Source organism: Cyprinus carpio, chromosome A5 (assembly GCF_018340385.1).
Source record: "Cyprinus carpio isolate SPL01 chromosome A5, ASM1834038v1, whole genome shotgun sequence".
Lineage (NCBI taxonomy): Eukaryota > Metazoa > Chordata > Actinopteri > Cypriniformes > Cyprinidae > Cyprinus > Cyprinus carpio.
This window is the reverse complement of record NC_056576.1, coordinates 170,716-189,765: the sequence shown is the minus strand read 5'-3', so window position 1 is coordinate 189,765 and position 19,050 is coordinate 170,716. Positions and strand designations below refer to the sequence as shown.

The following is a 19,050-nucleotide window of genomic DNA, read 5'->3' as shown; positions in this document are numbered from 1 at the left end:
GTTATACTCTTTTTATCAGCGTCTCAGTGGTACAATCTGGACAACTCTTTACTAACATTCCTCTTTGTCAAGTACAGTACACAACTATTATAAATACAAGTCTATTTTTAATAGTTCAGCACAGTAACTGCAGTCACATTTTCTGCTTTAACTCATTACAGTTACAGTTCATCATTTTTCTCTAGATACTATGTCTTGATGTATCAGATAGATAAGAATTTTATGACATTTTGGAAGTTATGTTGAGGTTTTCACGGTATTTTGGAGCACGGAAGTAAGCAATCAGATTTAATTAGACCAGATTGTCTGCTTCCTTTCCATGGTACTCCTGCCATGTTAACTGACCCACTTTCTTTTCCAAGAAATTACACAAAGTTTCCAACCCCAATCAAGCTGGCAGCTTTTTTTTATGAGTTGTGCACCCAAGCAGATGAGAGGGAGAGAGCTCAGACATTCAATGACTACAGCGTTTCTTTGTTTTAAAGTTTGAAGATTATGTCATTGCTATTTTTGACACCCAGCTATTATTCCTGTTTGTTCCAGGAATTCTACCTGAAAATGAAAAGCTGTTTGACTGGTTTGTTTAAAAAGTGTTATTTAAATAATAATAATAATAATGTAAACATACTGAAAGCTTTCAGAAAAGAACACACATGCATAGTCATAAACAATACAGTGAATAAACATAATAAAACTTCCCATTTACTCCAAAATAGAACCAAGGACATACAGTACTATACCATTACCATGAATAGTATACTGTCCAAAGACTCATTAAAATCAAACATAACTACTGTGAATAAAAAATTACTTATCCAGTGGCAGAATAACTTACCATTTCTTCAGTCAATACTGGTTCTTCATACGAGGTAAACAGGAAGTGAAATGTGGGTCACTATGGAGAAGATAATGAGTGGAAAAAGCCAATCCAAACAGATTGCTCTGTTGAGTCCTGTAAATATATTTAATTTGCACACGCAGATGTCTCACATTTAACAACTCTCTTTTAAAATAGCTTGAATTAATAAAGAAACAGAAATAGTGCATTTATAGCCCATTTGAAAGCTATGAGCTCTTGTTTTTTTAAAAAGGCAATTTTTTTTCCAAATCCTTTTTCTCATGATAAATACTAAAACATTATTTCATTTTTTATAATATAAAATATTTCATCAAACAGTAATACAAAGACTGTTCTTGTATTTCATTATTTAATAGTTGTTTTTTCTCTCCAGATTTTAAAATACCACCCTCCCAAGAAATCCACCTGAATGTCCTCTAGACTCTAAAATAATCAATATGTCATTTATAATACAATTGCAGCATTCATAGAGGAGTGCGAGTCACTTCAGCGTCTGCTGTAAACTCAGACCATCTGCTCCACTGATTGCTATTGGGATACCCAGCTGCGTCCTAACACTGTGTCCTGTGACACACATGAGTGTTGAACAGCAACTGAGTACATATTCCAACCACGATCATGAACAAGCCCGGTGCTGAGGGCAGAAAATGGACACTTAACCTGGGAGAAGAGCCTCAAATGTGGCATAAAGCAGACACTCTTCCCCTGCTGTTATCGTAGAGCAACTCTACTGTTGCTGCAAAAAACCATTACATCACTGTTCGATGCATTTACCCCTGCAGTGGAAACCGGAGAAGAAGTGGCCTTCGCAAAGATACGATGAGGATGAAAAAGGGGTATAGAGTGAGAAAGAAAGTCGTGTGAAAATATAAAACAGTGGGATAAAACGATCAAATGTGTATTGGGAATACATGAAAGGATTAGGATAGAATGAACCACAGGAGTGAATGAGAGCAGCTGATTGCGGCTGCTGTGTATGTGTATCAGAAGATGCTGTGAGGTTGATGTGAGGCAGCTCAAACCGGTTTGGGCTTTTATGAAGCGTTATCACAGCGAACCGTGAACCACCGCTCCACATAAAACCAATGAGGCGCAGAGACTGGCTATCAAAACTTCAATCAGCTAAAAATAAGCAGCATTCATTTTTCTGGCACACAGTACCAAATGTTTGTTATTGGGGATCACAGATCAGTGTTAGCCAGTAAGTTCTAAAAATGATTTAATCTTTATTTATTAAATATGTAAAACACATCAATGTGCGAGCATGAATCACATTTGGTTCAAAAGAGAGGTTTGGCTAAAAATGTATGTACCATCCTCAGATGCTTGCTGAGTTTGTGACGCCTCAGTCTGTTCGTCCACCCCGCCTGCAGTGTGCTCTATTTCAGAAATCACCACCCATCCAGAAACAAGCCATTTCCGATTTAGATGTGCTACACTTACAGAGCTGAATTATCTGGAGTTGGTGTTTGATTTTGGCTGGTGAAGTAGACAAGTTTTTCTTTATTATCTCTCTTGTATTGCACAACAAAGAACTGTTATTCTTCCTTTCGAATAGTTTCCACTCAATATGGCGATGAAGAGCCAGCTTTTCCAGATCAATAATAATTACTTAATTAAGCCTGTAAACTGCAATAATGCAACCCTGATCTGTGACAACACTGGATTCATCTGTCTTTAGTGCATCAATGAAGACCTGAGGAAAGATGACTCCATTTAGGACAAACCGTCTGTGAGTATCCTGAAGGTCTGTAGATAAACTCAAAGGGTCAAGTAGGGGTCATATGGAATCACACTTCTTGAGCAGTACAATTGCCCTGGTGAACAGGCCTGAAAGAGTGCCATGGAAACGGGGTTCTATTAGCAAACTCAGCCAATCAGGATTCAGGACATTGCCTAGGAAACAAACAAGAGAAGTAATGACATAATTGGCACGTAAACATACAACGACTACATACAAACAATACATTTTACACATCATATTAACTGTAATTATAAGGTTTTTTGACTCAATTACAACAGAGCATCAGGAAGTTAATTAGTGATAATTAATGCAATAATAAAAACAATCATTATGGCTATCTGGCAAATCTTATATATACCTAATTGAAGTTGCATACAAATTGAGAGATTCTCTTTGACAATGGCTGCACTGTTTCGGGCCCAGTGCTCGAGGTTCTTGGCGAGAGTGGAGGATTCTGGGTAATGTTTAACTAGATTTAATAGGTGTGGCAAAAGGCACTCTGAGATTGCTTCATCTTGCTCATACAAACCGCGACATCTGACCAACATAAGAAAACAACAACCCAACAAACACAAAAAGTAAGAGACAGAAGAAAACAGGAAGTTTGTATGCATTTCCATTGCAAAAGCCAGGTAAAATATAATAAATGATATAAAGATTAAAACCTATATAATATATTTAAAATCTACACTACTATTCAATTTTGGGGTCTCTTATGCTCACCAAGGCTGCATTTATTATACATTTTTGATGTAAAAACAACAATATTGTGAAATATTATTAAAATGTAAAAAAAAATAAAATCTACACTACTATTCAATTTTGGAGCTGAAATTTTCAGCAAGCAGCAATTATACAGTCTCTTCTCTGTCACCATGATGCTTCAGAAATCATTCTAATATGCCAGATCATATTGTCACTGACAATCTGTGCACAAACATGTGCAAAATATGATAGATGTTGCATTAAATATCGCATGTGATTTATCGTGCAGCCCTATTAAAAATATAGAAAAAAATGAATAAGTTTTCACCAAAAATATTAAATATAACAAGAATATAGAGAATATTAAGATTGACTATCTAATAACATCAAGCTAAACACATTAACTTTGGCTGCATGACAGGTGAGCTATACCCTGTGACAAAGGAGCAGGCTGACTGACACAGAGCCATGAGATCAGCAAAGGTCCTCCTCTATCTGACTCCAGATCAGTAAACAGAAGCTCCGCACACTCCTGCAGCCATGTCTCCTCAAACCCTGAAGGACAGGGACCAGGCAGGGCAAGACGCTCTTCCTCTGGGGTCATAACCTCAACTAACTAATGCAGTCAAGAATGCACCCCAGTACTCCACGTTCTGGTTCCAACAGCGCCTCTTCAGGTTGGCCTGCAGATGATGGACGCTGTTATTCAAAAAAACAAAAAAAAAAAACAGCAACCACACCCATCCATTATTTCTTGCAATCATGATCTTTCCATTCTTATGAGAAGGGATTTAAACGCATTATAGGGCTAGTGGTATATTTTCTCATGGACATGTAGAGCAGTTTGGTATTTCACTGACCTCACATGAGGGCTGGGCGGAAATCCTGACCAAGTCCAAAAACCCAGTCTGTTTTTTAAAAAGATTACTGAATACAATGTCTACAAAAAACAATGCCCCCCTCAATCAAAAAACTGAAGAGTGTAATAAGATCTACAGGCTGATTTCAGGGCAAACGTATTAAACAGATCTTGATTGTTTTAATTTTCCTTCAAGTGTTTAAGAGACTGGCCTCAAATTACCAGACTAATAATGATATAAAGTGAGGCTACAGCAATAGGTTACAGAATGTTAAATGTTAATGTTGACAATCAAGACAATTAACTGAAATAATAATAATAAAATATATGTAAATAAATGAATGTTTTCATGACCGAAAGCGAGCAGCGCAGAATGAGTTAAGCATCATTAACAAAAGCATTTGTAAACAAGCAGATGGAGAACAATTTTTTTTTTTTTTTGGTGGTGTTGTTGATGTTTTTTATCAAATAATAAGTTGTTTTTTTTATCTCAGTATAATTATTGTATCTTTGCACTTAAAAAGTGGTAATCCATACTCGGAATCTGTGCATTTAACCCATCCAAGTGTGCAAAAAAAACCAGTGAGTGGTTAGTGACTTACTTAATCAATGGCACCTTAGCCATGGGTATCAAAGGTGGAAGAGAGCACTACATTTTGCTGGTAATGAGAACTGAACCCACAACCTTTGGGTAACAAGTCAGACTCAAGTGCCCTATTCTACAATTACTGCAACAAAATCAGCTGACCATATACAGAGGCACTGCAGGAGTCAGAGTGCTATAGTAATACTCACCTGCAGCGCGCTCTCTATAACTTGCTATAGGACAGTTCTTCTCCAGCCATGTCTCTCTGTTGCAGACTTGATCAATGAGAGACGTACTACTGCGTGGCCATTGGCCAGATGCTGCCACACCTGACACGCCCACTCAGGATCCCCATAAAGGAAGTTCACTGTACTTTGGTGGAAAGAAGCAAAGCCATCCTAAAGCAGATGTAACATTCACAATCAACATCTGTTCACGTCACTTGCTATGCTTGTCAATGACTGCACACTCCAAAGGACATGAAGAAGCACCTCTAGTCTGTTTGGAGTCCTGTGGAATCTCCTGCAGTAGGTTGGAGGAGAGCTGAGTGAGGAAACACCAGAGCAATGGCCTTTTTATCATCCTCACTATATCCACTTTTTTGCCAGCCACTCCAGCGGGTACTGTTGCCTCACAGATGCAATCTACAGTCTGGACTCAAACTCACTGACAACATCACTGTGAGATGACCGACTGCTCAACGAGAAGACTCAGATTACATTGTGATCACTGATTATGACTGCTGTGGCAAAAAAACTAATGACAAATAAATGACAAAAACTGCTTATATGTTAGTTTTCAGTGCCCTGGCCAGTATGGCTCCTATCTGTAGGAGGAGAGTTGGCCATGCAGTCTGTGACAGCACACAACATCCTGTGATTCCAGCAGGTTTTCCACCAAACTGCAGGACAGTTGCCAGATATTCATTTGGTGGTATCATAGCAACTAGGGCTCTTTGATGACATCACTCGTATGCCATAGACTGGACTGGCAGCTAGGAGGAATAGCGGAGGCAGGAATTTCGACAAAGTCCCTGAGGAAAACACAAAGAACATCAAGCAAATCAGAAAACACGAATGTATATTAATGGTTTATAAATCAGGAAAATTTGATTAATTTGCCAGATTTAATATAATATCATAGTCTTCAAAAATGTAAAATCTAAATATATACTGATATGATATTATACAAAATATTGTGTATTTAAATCTGGATATAATATCATAATAAATAAAAAATCATATATTATACAACTTTTTGGATAGTCAAATTTAGCAAATAATATAATACAATAAACCTAATGTAATATACAATATATAATACATTTATGTTCATGCATTTGGATGTATGGATTGTTTGTACAGCCATACACCATCATACGGTGTCTGTTCCTCAGCACCAGGGCTGTAGTTTGGTGAGCAGGGTGAGGACAGGGTAGAGGGAAGGAATGGTGTTATGAAAAAGAAAAGGTGGCGTCATGAAGGTCTTTAGCTGCGCTTTCCAGCGCCCCCTGGAGGAAGGGCTGTAGGGCTGGGTAGAGGTTAAAGAAGAAGAAGAAGAAGACATGCTGGAATGAGTGGAGCCCTCTTCAACCGGTCAGCTGTTAAACCCAACATTCTGGTGCAGAGAGAACCTACGAGAAGTCAAAGTTCAACACGTGACTTCTTCACAAGTGTTGAAATGAGATCAGGGGAAGACAAAGTATTTGTATTACGGGGCGACTGGAGAACAGAAAGGCCCTAGAGGGAGAGAGAGAGAGAGCACTATATGATCTTTTTTTTTTTTTAATAAAATAAAATAAATCAAAATAAAACAAAAAATGATTTAATAAGGCTACATAAACACAAGTAAGTTTTAACTTGAAATTTCTATTAGAATCCCACAAATTCCTAATTGAAAATGAATCCTTCACTCTATTGTACCTGGGCGGAATCTCCCTGATCTCTGGATCAGAGCTGCTCAGTAAGCCCTGCAGAACTTAGTGATGCCAACACAGCAGCCCTTATACTGCCCCCTAATGGAAGATGATGAACAAAGAGAAAAAAGAGAGAAAAAAGAGAAACCAGGACCACAAACAGATAAGATAAAAAAAGTGTTTGGACATCAGTGGGAAAAGAGCAAATCTGTCTTACCCAATGTCCTGCGTTTCAGAATGATGTATCTTTAAACACGTTTGGAAGCCCCTCTGAGTTCTTTCACACTCAATGTCAGTTCTTTACAGTGGAGTGACAGGATTCTCTCCCCCAGGGAGCCCAGAAAAATACCAATTTCCTACCAGGAAAGTAAATCATCCACTGTGTCTTAGTCATACACAATACTTTTTGTAAACCACCACTTTAAACCTAGTATGCTGATATTCTGTCATCTAGCAGCTTTACCTTCAAGAAAACCCAGCAACACGTCAGCACTAGACTATGTTCCTCAGAGAGCAACACATTCTCCTCTCCGTCCTCATTAAGCCCCCGCCCCCTCAAACCCCACCCTGACCAATCAGAGAACTGATTGCATTTCCCCATGTCACAGAATGATGGAGGCACATCTGTAAAAAAAAAAAAAAAAAAAGAAAAGTATATTCTTACAAGAAAATCTCATTAGACATATATTTTTTCATTATAACTTAATGGATCACATCTGCAGTTTCAGTGTACCTTTCTCCTCAGTGTCCTGGTCCCCAAGAATTCTCTCATGCTCACCAAGGCTGCATTTATTTGATCAAAATGTTGTGAATGATGTGAAATATCATTACAATTTAAAATAACTGTTTAAATATATTTTAGAATTTATTCTTAAGATGACAGAGCTGAATTTTCATTTTGGTAGCTGCTGTCAGGAGTCAAATAGACCAGTCAACAAAATCTGAGAGAAACTATCACGAAAACACCCACATGATCTTACCAATAAAGCCATTTTATTGTGTTCTATTGATTAAAATGCTTCATACCTAAACAAATGAATAGTACTTCCGACAAGTACGTTAAAAAATGTGGATTATTATTCATCATGGGTGACTAACACACCTATAAACTTCTACAACGGCACAGAAAACTGAAAACTTGCATCCATGCCAATAGATGCCCTGTAGTCAAAGACCATCAATCATATTGATTATTTAGAAAGACAAATGAGTGGCGCAAATATTTCTTGTGCCCCCTTTAAAATAATGCTGAAATCAAATATAAAAATATATAACATGTATTTTCATAAAATTTTGAAGTCTCTCAGAGCGGAATACTCCACTTGTGATGGGGCTTCTTTAGTCTTTGGACTGGAGCAGAGGAGGTTCAGAGCTGTCCTCCAGAGAGGAGAGGGCAAGATGGAGAGTCTTAAGAACATGGCTGTCTGCACTCCAGAGGGAGGCCCACTGGGCACTCATAACACAGGACCACGTGTGAAGGTGACTGGGGAGCCGTGGGATCCAGAGCTGACAACTTCATGCATTCTTGGGATGCATTTATAATAAGCTCACGCTTCTGTTCCTGGAGGAGGGATCTGTAGACTTCTGAGACACATGGAGAAATTTTAGGATGTGAGAGGGAAGAGCTGGATACAGTTCCAAAACCTTTTAGGAGGAGAAACTACATTTAAATTTACATTTATTTACAATTCATTTTATAACGAACTGATGCTAACAAGCCTCTCAGAAAGCCAAGATAAAGCTTATTTTCCAATTCATGTAGTAATTACATTAAAATGTATTTTCTGATATAAATATTATATTTATTTCTTTTATTTTTTACATTTATATTATATAAAATGTATACTATAATTTATATAAGAAATAAATGTGTAAATATTTCAAAATATTCTTTAAAAAACCTTCATAATTTTTTTCTTAGTTTATAACTACAATATTATTAACAATATTCATATTTATATTATTAATAATAATACAGCAATCTGTGACGACACATTAAAGAGCCCACAAAATGGTTAAAAAAAAAAACACACTATATTTGAATGCTGAGACTTTGTTTTGTTTCCAAAAAGTAACCTGCTCTGTTTTGTCTGTCAGCGTGTTGTCGGACGTACAGTAGCAACAGTAACTAGGGTGGACAGGTCTTTGCGAAGGGTCAATTACATACTGTAGCTGACCTGTGTTGGTGATTTGCAGCAGATTCCAGGCAGCTGATGCTGCACACAGACTGTCTGTTGTTGTGGTGAGCAGCATTGCAGCTGTAGTGCCTTCCAACAAACGTGTATCTCTGCTGGAAACCTGAGAAACACGATTAACTGACACAAAATTAGATACAATAATTTTAGTTGTTTTTTTTTTTTTTCCAAAAATATAGTTCAAACCACAAGCACCCACCTCTCCTAAGATAACTCTCATCAGAAACTCCAAAACATCTCTCACACTCATATTTACACTATCCTTACTGTAGACCAACAGGGCCGCCTGCCCTGGCAGCAGCTGAAACACCTGCAAACAAACCTAAGAACACAACAGGTGCTGTCAGGATCCAGATCCACATCGGCTGTTGTTGAAAGCAGTACAGCTTCAAAAATGTGGGTGTTACAAAATCTCCCTTGACAGTCTGGTAGCACAAACAATGGCCCATTTCTAGATGTTTTATCTGACATAACAACAGGAATCAGCTCGGCAACTTTACAAAGCAGAGTGCTGCATTCTGCCTTGAGAAACCTCTCGTCCCATAGTGCACTGTCCTCCAGGAAACAGACAGGCTGCCATGGGGCACACACTACAACAATTACAACACAACAGATATGACTATATAAAGGCATCTGTAAAATAGTAACGAAACTGATGCACACTCACCTATCTGAAGATCTTTCAATAAAAACACCTTCAAAACAAACAAACAAACAAACAAAAAAATAATATTTTTTACATTTTTAATCAATCAAAATCAAAGCATGGCCAGAAATACATTTCTATGCATTCATATATATATAGGTTTGTAATAACTTTGCAAATGTATTTTAAAAAATATTTAAAAAAATGAAATGATTACATTGCATAATAGTATTCCCCTTTTCTGGGACACTCGAAATTTAACTCAGGAGCATTCATATTGCTTGTAGATATTACTCCACTTGGAATGGAGATAACCTGTGGCAAATTCAACTGAATGTGTATGATTTGAAAAGGCACACACCTCTCAATAACAGGTCTAACAGCTGAAAATGAATATCTTGGCGAAAACCAAGCCCTGAGGTCAAAAGAACTGCCTGTAGAGTTCAGAGACAGGATTGTGCCAAGCTACAGATCTGGGGAAGAGTTCAGAAAAAAAATCTGCTGCACTGTAGGTTCACAGAAGCATGTAGCTGTATCCTTATCCTTAGGGAATACGAGAAGTCTCTGGAACAACCAGAACTTTCCTAGAGCTGGCCTTCCAGCCAAACTGAGTAATGGATGGAGAAGGACCTTGGTTAGAGTGGTGACCAAGAAGCTGATGTTCACTCTAGTTGTCATAAATAATTTTTTTGCTTTGTCATTATGGTGCATGGAGTGTAGATTGCTGTGAAAAAGTAATTTAAAGCAGTTTAACATAAGGCAGGAACATAAAACGTGAAGGGGTATCAATATTTTGCAAGCCACTGTGTGTGTGTAAGTGTGTATATATATCTTTTTAACCTGTTTTTGTTCCAAAAGATTCAGCAAATATTGTTTATTGTTTACTTCCTCAGCAGTGGAGAAGTTTATTCCAGCCAAGACCTGCAGCATCTGTAAAACAGAGTTAAGAAAGTGAAACCAACAAACAGGAGCAAAAATTGTTAATGTCATTTTAAAGTAAAGGTGGAAATTACTTAGTCTAATTTTGCGGCAGACGGATGAAGTGGTGACTGTAACTGTAAAGTCCAAAACAAGCTGAACATATTGGTTAAGAGCAGGCATATTGTAAGGATTATTGTGCTTCTTTTATGGACCTTCTGTAGGATCTGTGAAGCCTTCTCCAGTGAGCGCTCCCTGCTCCGTTTGCCTGCACTCCTGCCAAAAAAACACCATCCCTCTTTCACTCAGTGCTTTACAATAATATATAGGAGTGTTTCTTCAGCTATGGGTACTTTTGACCCAATGGACTAGAAATAACCTCTTAAAATACATAGTTTACACTATTTCTAAATTTGTACAAGTAACACTTGAGGTGGATGCAACACAGGACAATTCTGTCACATCTATCTCGAATAAAGCATTGTGTTTAATGACATTTTAAACAATTTTTGTCTTGCTTAAGTTCATTTCACAGCAAGCATTTCTTGCAATTAAATAGCTTGCAATTTATTTCAACTTTTAAGTACCCTTCTGGCATGTGTTTACATAAAATATTGGCAAAGCCTATCAAAAAATCAAATGTACTTGTATGAATAACAAAACAGCATGCAACAGCGCTTATTAACAGTAAAGTTTTATTAAATGTATTATCTCACTAAGTTACAAGTTTTTCAAAGTTTGCTAAGTTAAGTTTGTCAGTTTCTGCAAGAAAATCCTTAGCGATAATCTGATAGTCTTTGATGCGAAGAAAACTTTATAATAATCATATTTGCGAGCTTCAGACTCAAATCCTTAGCGATAACACACAGCTCCATGTGCAGGTATAAACATGGGTATAAAGTCATTCTCATTTCTACAGCGAGATACAGTGTCCACATACACGATTAGCGCACGCCAGCGCCCCTACCGGCACGACTGTATGATAATCTAACGCACATGGCTAATGGCTACAGTATCAGGCTGTAAACACAGTCTCTGATGCTACAGTACGTTTTTAAAATGAAAAATCCTTGAATCCAAATGAACAATTAATTGCCATCTTTCCCCCTCTGAATGGGCTAAAGCTGTTAGCTAAAAAGTGACAATAATTTAATTGAATGTTGCATTAGCTTTAAAGAGGTCAGTTTTGTTTTTATGCTGGCTTAGCTAACAGAGCATGTATCTGTTTATACACTATATTATCCGCACTGTTGTGCTTTTTGATATTGAAATGGCTGGAAATGGCTGCAAACGGAGAAGATATTGCATGGATGTGAAGAGGTTAGAGGCAAAAAAAAAAAAAAAACGGTTCTTATTACTGGTAAGTGAGTACTTTAGGCTTCATATCTTCCGACTATTTAAGAGTAGCATCTCTTAGAGTAACATGACTGACAGCTGCTGAATGCTACCACAGGTCACACAACAATATGCTAAATGCTCTCTTCATTTGTATTATTTACATATTCCTTTACATATTTAAAACTCAAACCATCATCTAAAGCTAAATCAAATTGGCTGAATGATAAGTGTGTTACTCTGTGTTGCTCAGGAGTATCCTTTATAGGAAGGTCAGTGCTATCGTGAATGAGATGTTTGAGAAGTGGTGAAGCTCACCTTGCTTTTAAGACCTTCTTTTATTCTTGTACATCTCATGTGGCATTGCGGCTGTATGTTTCAGGTGGGAACAGTGGTATTGGGAAGGAGACGGCTGTGTTGCTGGCTTTGCGAGGAGCTCGTGTGATCCTTGCCTTGGAAGGCTGTTCCGGGAGATCAAAGCCAGGAGCCACAATATGAATGTGCTGTTTATGGAGGTTGACCTGGCCAACATCAGGTCTATACGAGAGTTCAGCAAAACCTTCTTACAAAAGGAGAAACGGCTGGATATTCTGATCAATAACGCAGGTGAGGATGGATATCAGGGTGGTAACTGGTCTGAACCAGGTGGTTTCACACTGGGGTCCGGGGACCCTGTAGACCCTCAGTGTTGGGGAAAATTACTTTTAAAAGTAATGCATTGCAATATTACTCCATACAAAAGTAACAAATTGCATTTACTTTTTATTTAAAAAATGTATCCACGATTTCTACAATGCTATTAAGCAGCAAAAACTCAACATTAAGAAATGTTTAATGAGCACCAAATCAGCATGAAATAACTTCTTAAATTGTAATAATATTTCACAATATTACACATTTACTGTATTTTCATCAGATATATGTTTTTTCTTTCCCTTCAGGCATGCCCAGCGTTCTCGACTGGACAGATGATGATTTCTCCATGTGCTTTGGCGTGAACCACCTTGGCCACTTTACTGACGAACCTTCTTCTCCCGCGACTGAAAGAGAGCTCACCGAGCAGAGTGTGATCACCTCACCTGCTCCAGCATAAGTACCAGAAGCTGGACTTCCAAGATCTCAACTACAACCTGTTCCCGTTCTTCACCTACTGCCGCAGCAAGCTGGCCAACATTTACTTCACACAGGAGCTCGCTCACATGATGGAGGGGAAAGGAGTGACTGCGTATGCCGTTCACCCTGGTGAGATATAAAATATAGCCTGACTTTCTCTACAACTGCAGAAAAAGGTTGCTAGGGTGTTCCTGGTTGTCCCTGAGTGTGAGCAGTAATAATAGTGATCTTTAGCTTAGCAAGAATCTGTAATTGTCTGAACTGATTATTGTGAAGTTCTCTTTTTATCTTTTGTCTCATTCAGGTTACGTTCAGAGTAACTGGACCTGTCATTACTCGGTTCTATTCCGGATCCTGGTGCAGGTGGTGATGTTCATGTTTTTTGTTTCGTGTGAGGCTGGGGCGCAGACGGTGGTCTACTGCGCTGTGTCAGACGAGGTGCTCACGCACAACGGAGGATACTTCACTGACTGTCGGCCGGCTCATCTAAGAGCCTTCGCTAGAGATTCTGGAGTAGCTAAAAAACTTTGGGAGGCCAAGTGACAAGAGGACTAGTTCAACTTGCCTGATAACAGTAACAGTGCTTTTTGTTTGCATGTTTAAGAAGCAGACTGATTCTTTTGACTATTTATGGGAAACCATTGTTCGTTTGTTGGTTGTTGGTTTTAAATATTATTTTGTGGCATTTTTGATGTTGTGTGTGTGTGGGGTTTTTTACAGTGTAATTTATTTGATGATGATGTGATGTGGTTTTTGACATGCAGTATGGTGTAGTTTCCCCATGAGTTTTCATTAAAACACTTTAATAGTGAAGAATGTAAATAGGTCACTAACAAATTCCATTTAGGAAGATGGAGGGTGGCCATTTATAAATGCAAACAAATCAAAGCCCAAAAGCGCACAAATCTAGCAGAATACAAAGGTTACATTATTGCATTTGGCAGTGCTTTTATCCAAAGCAATTTTACATTTTCTTTTGCCTTCATACATTTGATCACTCCATGTCAGAGGTGACATTTTTTAAACTTTAAAAAAGTATATATATATATATATGATATATATATATATTAAAAAAAAAAAAAAAGTATTTTTTTTAACCCCAGTGTATTTTTTTTTTATTTATTTTTAAAGAGTTTTTTATGTTATTGTGAAAAATAAAGGTGGTTGAAAAAAGCAATTCCCATTTGCATTACAGTTTTTACGGAGTAGTGTAAAATGTCTCCTTCAAAACCCTCAATATTAAATATTAGTGATTTGAAAGATTGGTACTTATTTCCATAATCCCTGATATAAGAATGCAATAGTAAGGTTAACTGCATTGCATTGTTTTTCAAGTAAAACCCTTTTAAAAACATATTGCTTGTCAATGTTGAATACATGCACAAGATTCTTCAGTATTTAAATCATCTCATTTATTTATATCTTTTGAACACATTTGCTTAAGTCAGGGAATACACAGAGCATGTTTGAGAACAGCAATAACAAGATTAAGAATCATCAGAAATCAAAGAGAATATTTTCTTATACAGAAAAACAAAACTAACAGAGGGCTACTGTGAGAAAACTCAACTTCAGAGAAACTATCCGGTAAGGTTTCCGATCAGAGAGATGATATGACGAGTCGAACGGAAACAATCCTGTGCCTAAAGATGGACAATGTTGCAGTGCAGGTAAAAACTCTGGATCTCTGCTATCTACTGAGCTGTAGTTGTTAAGTTAGTCATAAATGACTGATACAAGTCAGAAACAATCCAAAATTTTGGTTTGGTGAATATCCGCAAAGCACAAACAGCAGATCTATGATACAAATTTAGCTTTAAGTGATTCGAAAAAAAAAATTTCGAACATGCATATTTAGCTAATATTGCAAGTGCTTCTCTGAAGTCAAGCAGTCTCATACTAATTAGAAATCTTATTATCGTTAATATAAATATCAGTCACCCTGCATTGACAACAATGAGCTTAATACAAAAGCATGCCGTAGAAATATCACCATTTTCATATATCTTAACATCATTGACATTCGTAGCTGTAGTCTTCGTCATTTACACTGCCATTGTCAACATAATTTTTGGGACAAAAATATTATATGTATATATATGCACTTAACAAAGCTGGTAAAACAGATAAGAGAAAGGTTTAGGTAAACCAGCATTCAATAGAAAAAATGAAATCAAAAAGTTATTAAATAACACCAAACCTAGTGTTCAAAGTGACTATCATGCAAGAAATTCCGCAGCTGAAATGCAAATAAACTGCAGTTTCAATACTGTGTGTCCTGTTTTAATAGTGATGTGCACTTTCACTCATCAAACATGTTATTTTGGTTCGCTAAACACAGAGAACAGTACACTTTTTACATGCTGTTTTGTATGTTTTTTTTTTTTTTTTTTTTTTTAGGGAGCGGACAGGTGTGGAACTCAGGTGAACACAGCAGTGAAATTTTTGCATGAGATAAAGCATCCAACAATGAGACGCAACTGTAACAGAAGCAGAACCCCGGAGCACAAACACAAGTACAAGTGTTCTCTCGCGGGGTCGATTCGCTTTTGTTTGGGAAAAAAATATTTTGATTGGATTTTAAAAGATTGCCTCTTTTACTGTATGAGAGGTGCTTCGGAAAATTTCTTTTCAAATACCAACAACAGAAAAAAGATCAGTAGTCATCATCGATATGATGTGGCTCAAAACTATGAGTTCAAACATTAGACAAGTGTGACAAAATTAAGAAGCATGTAAGAAGTTGCGATAATAATATCAAATAAATAAATACAACCTGAGGACACAAGGTCAAATAAATAGTCACATGACCGGGTGATGATGTCACACTGACATGTCAGTTCACCACGGTTCAAACCCTTCAAAAGTAGAGTGAAACCAGTATAAAGTTGCACAAGGTGTGACAAACACTCCATAAACTGTATCTTACCATCTTCTGACATATAAAACTATTGCTGCCGATTTCGACTACGAACCTCTTCATTCTTCGAAAGACTTTAACACTCCTTGCACTTTGACCATCCAAAGGGTAAAAACACTTTAAAAAGGATCCAGGGTAACAAAATTTTCACTCTCCTTAAAAGTCTCACACACAGGACGACAAAACAAAATATACTGTATATACACTCTCAAAAATAGAATGATTATATTAATAAGTCAACACTATATGTCACGAAAGGAAAAATATAAATGTTGACATATAAGAGCAAAGAAGCAAAAAAAAATATGTAACTCCGTCAGCTAAAAAAAACCACCAAAAAAATTCCTTCAATCAGCTGCTCTTTAACGGCCTCCACTGACTTTAACCTCAACTATGACTAGCGTAGAGATACAATAGTCTTTGTTTTTTTTGAAAAAAAAAAAATTCCTCTAATGATGTCATTGGTGTCCCATCTCTTTGAATAGTCCGAGAAAACACATGAATGAGGAGGTCATCTGGTACTGTATGTTCGCACAACCTGAGGTATGGCTTTTAGTTTGATTCAGTCGGTCCAACTTGAAACGGGCGAAAAGTAACGAAGTAACGAAAAAAAATCGAAACATCGCAACATTAGCAGTAACACTAAACATTGCAATTGGTGTAAACAGGTTACATATAAAGTTCAATTGTGGCTTTCCAGAACAAGGAATTCTTCATCTAATATGCAGTTCGCCAACTGACAGCAATCTGCGCAATTATTCCAAATCTGAGCTAACGATGCGAGGGAAGAAATAACGTCTGGAAGACCCCGAACGTCACGTCGTTCTTTATCAAGGCTCTGGTAGAATCTGCCCCAAAACAGTCACACATACCAACAAATGTCCACTAACATTTGAAACACACATGGACAGACGCATCGGTTTTGGATGTGAATCACACTGAAGAAGCCGGCCTGTACATTAACGCTTTTTTTTGATATACTGAAAAATTCATGCTCTCCAAAACGTTTAAGAAAAGAAAAGGCATAAGTTCAAAATCATTGGCAATCAGAACGGGAATTGTGTGAAAAGTGACATGTACAATTGCTTTTGTATTTAATAATAATAAAAATAGTAAGAACAATATTAATAATAATAATAATAACAAACAATAATATTGAACATCTACACACTGTCCCACCCCAACACCTGTAATGTGAGGACGGCGAATCATTGTAACATTACTCACACTGGGAAGGTGCGACAGGAAAGCACTTTGCTGAGGGCTTAAATTAATCCGTACTAATCCAAGCCTGTCCAACTCCACACAGCACATGTGCAGCAACGACGGGGAGTATACTGCACGGGGTAAAGATACTAAGGACGGTGGTGGCTGGGAGGACGGGAGGGGCGCAAAAAGTTGAAGGTAAGACAGAAGACGACGCACAAAAGTGATTGGCAGGGGAGGGTGATTGACAGGTGAGGGGGGCCGGCCCCCGTGTGGGAGGGCCAGGCCACAGCAGAGACTCACAGACAACATCACTGGGTCACTCTTCCTTCCTACCTCTCTCCACCCTTCCCCCCTCCCTCACCTCTATCTTTCACTCTGCACTCCCCATCATTCCTGGCTGGGCATATTGTTAGATGTTGCTACAGATGGAAGCTCAACCGGAGGAAAAAAAAAGGTTGTTTAGGTGCGGTTTTTTTTTTTTTCGCCCCCATACATTTGTACAACTAATACAAATCTTTACAAGAATGTGCAAATTAGCAGACCAAAGCCCCGTTCCACACGAAGGACATTTTTTCGCTGTATACACAACATGTTATAACACTCGTCTGGGATAGGCCGTTTCGTACCACGACAGACTCCTGCGTTTTTGGAGAGTGACACGATATTTTTTGAAACCGGGGTACCATAGTGGGATACATTTAAAAAAAGCAGCCTTTGCGTTTCTCGTGTGGACAGCGAAAGCAGTATTGTATTTATGAAATGAAGACAATCATCAGTCCCCCGTCTAGCCCCTAGTCAAGACACCGATACGTCACGTAAAACCGAAAAACCAAAACAGAACAAACAAACATGACTGGTCGTTTTTATTAAAATAACATGGAACACACGTTAATAATGTTATTGTTCCAATGTTCGTGTGTCGTGTGGACATAGCCCAAGGCTACATTAAAAAAAAAAAAAAAACACAACAACAAAAAAACAAACTTGGTTGTAGAAAACAATTTGTCCACTCTAAAAGTGCTAGTAAATTTAACAATTACAAAGAAATACTGAATTAAACAGAAATTTGTAGAAAGCAGAAAGACTTGAAATGGTATTTTCTAGTAAAACATACTCAAATCCTGAACTAAATCATTTTTTATAGTGGTAATGTGGCACAAGGGGTATGGTTCAGTAAATTTGAAAAAGACAAAATGGTTCCTCTAACAGTGGGTGAATTCTATAATATCAGCATATTTCAAGGCCGCTCTATAAAAAAGATGCTGCTAAATATTTGTTGTGGAAACGGTGCTGATAATTTGTTTCAGAATTCGTAGATGAAATTTCCAATTAAGGTCCAAAGAACATGACCGCAAAACTTTCTAAACAGACTTTCAAACATGGAGCATTTGTTAAAAACGCTACCATTAAATAACATTAATCTGTCTCTATCGCTGATGTACCTTCACTGTAAAGGGGCGGCTGGCGACGCCCGACAGTGGAAATGGACCATGCTGCCATTCAGAGTCCCTGGCGATGCCACACCCTCGTATCTTCTGATGGGCTGCTGCGCGGCGGCCCTGCCCATCCACATATTGCGTGTAGGCGGGGATGTTAGCGATGCAGTCTGCCTCATCTCCATCAGGGGCCTGTGAATGGGTAAGGATTGTGGTGGGGTATAGCTTATGTGCTTAGACAGCACTATGACAGAGTGAGAAGAGAAACGGGCCACACTTTAATAAAACGGACGTCATGACTGACAGGGTAGGAGGTTGAAGAGTTAATCCGAGACTCCGCTTACAGTTCTCTCAAAGTAACATCTGTGGAAGTCCCATCCCCTCCACCGGTTTTCCCCAGGCCTCAGGGTTCAAAGCAGGTGCGTCCAAGGTGTCGCAGAGGAATTTTACTGGAAAGAATTAAACACCATTGGTTCAGTGGCCTCTCAGTTTACTGTCTAAGCCGTGTGGTAAAGTTAAAAAAATACACCTCACACAGAACTCACTTACGCACGGCAGAGGCTGCAAAGTCGCATTGTTGTTGGCCTCAATAAGGCTGTTCATGATTTTG

The 19,050-nt window shown here is 38.0% G+C and overlaps 2 long non-coding RNA genes and 1 pseudogene across 2 annotated transcripts; 1 reads left to right on the top strand and 2 right to left on the bottom strand.

Moving 5' to 3' along the window:
- Positions 1-2,220: 2,220 nt before the first annotated feature.
- LOC122141853 lies at positions 2,221-3,187 on the bottom strand. The gene is made up of 2 exons (XR_006158138.1): positions 2,962-3,187; positions 2,221-2,755 (listed from the first exon to the last, which is right to left on the bottom strand). It is a non-coding gene; the product is annotated as an uncharacterized LOC122141853 (long non-coding RNA).
- A 3,030-nt stretch (positions 3,188-6,217) lies between these two features.
- Positions 6,218-6,773, bottom strand: LOC122141852. The gene is made up of 3 exons (XR_006158137.1): positions 6,676-6,773; positions 6,391-6,492; positions 6,218-6,283 (listed from the first exon to the last, which is right to left on the bottom strand). It is a non-coding gene; the product is annotated as an uncharacterized LOC122141852 (long non-coding RNA).
- A 5,277-nt stretch (positions 6,774-12,050) lies between these two features.
- Positions 12,051-13,418, top strand: LOC122145105 (annotated as a pseudogene).
- Positions 13,419-19,050: the final 5,632 nt, after the last annotated feature.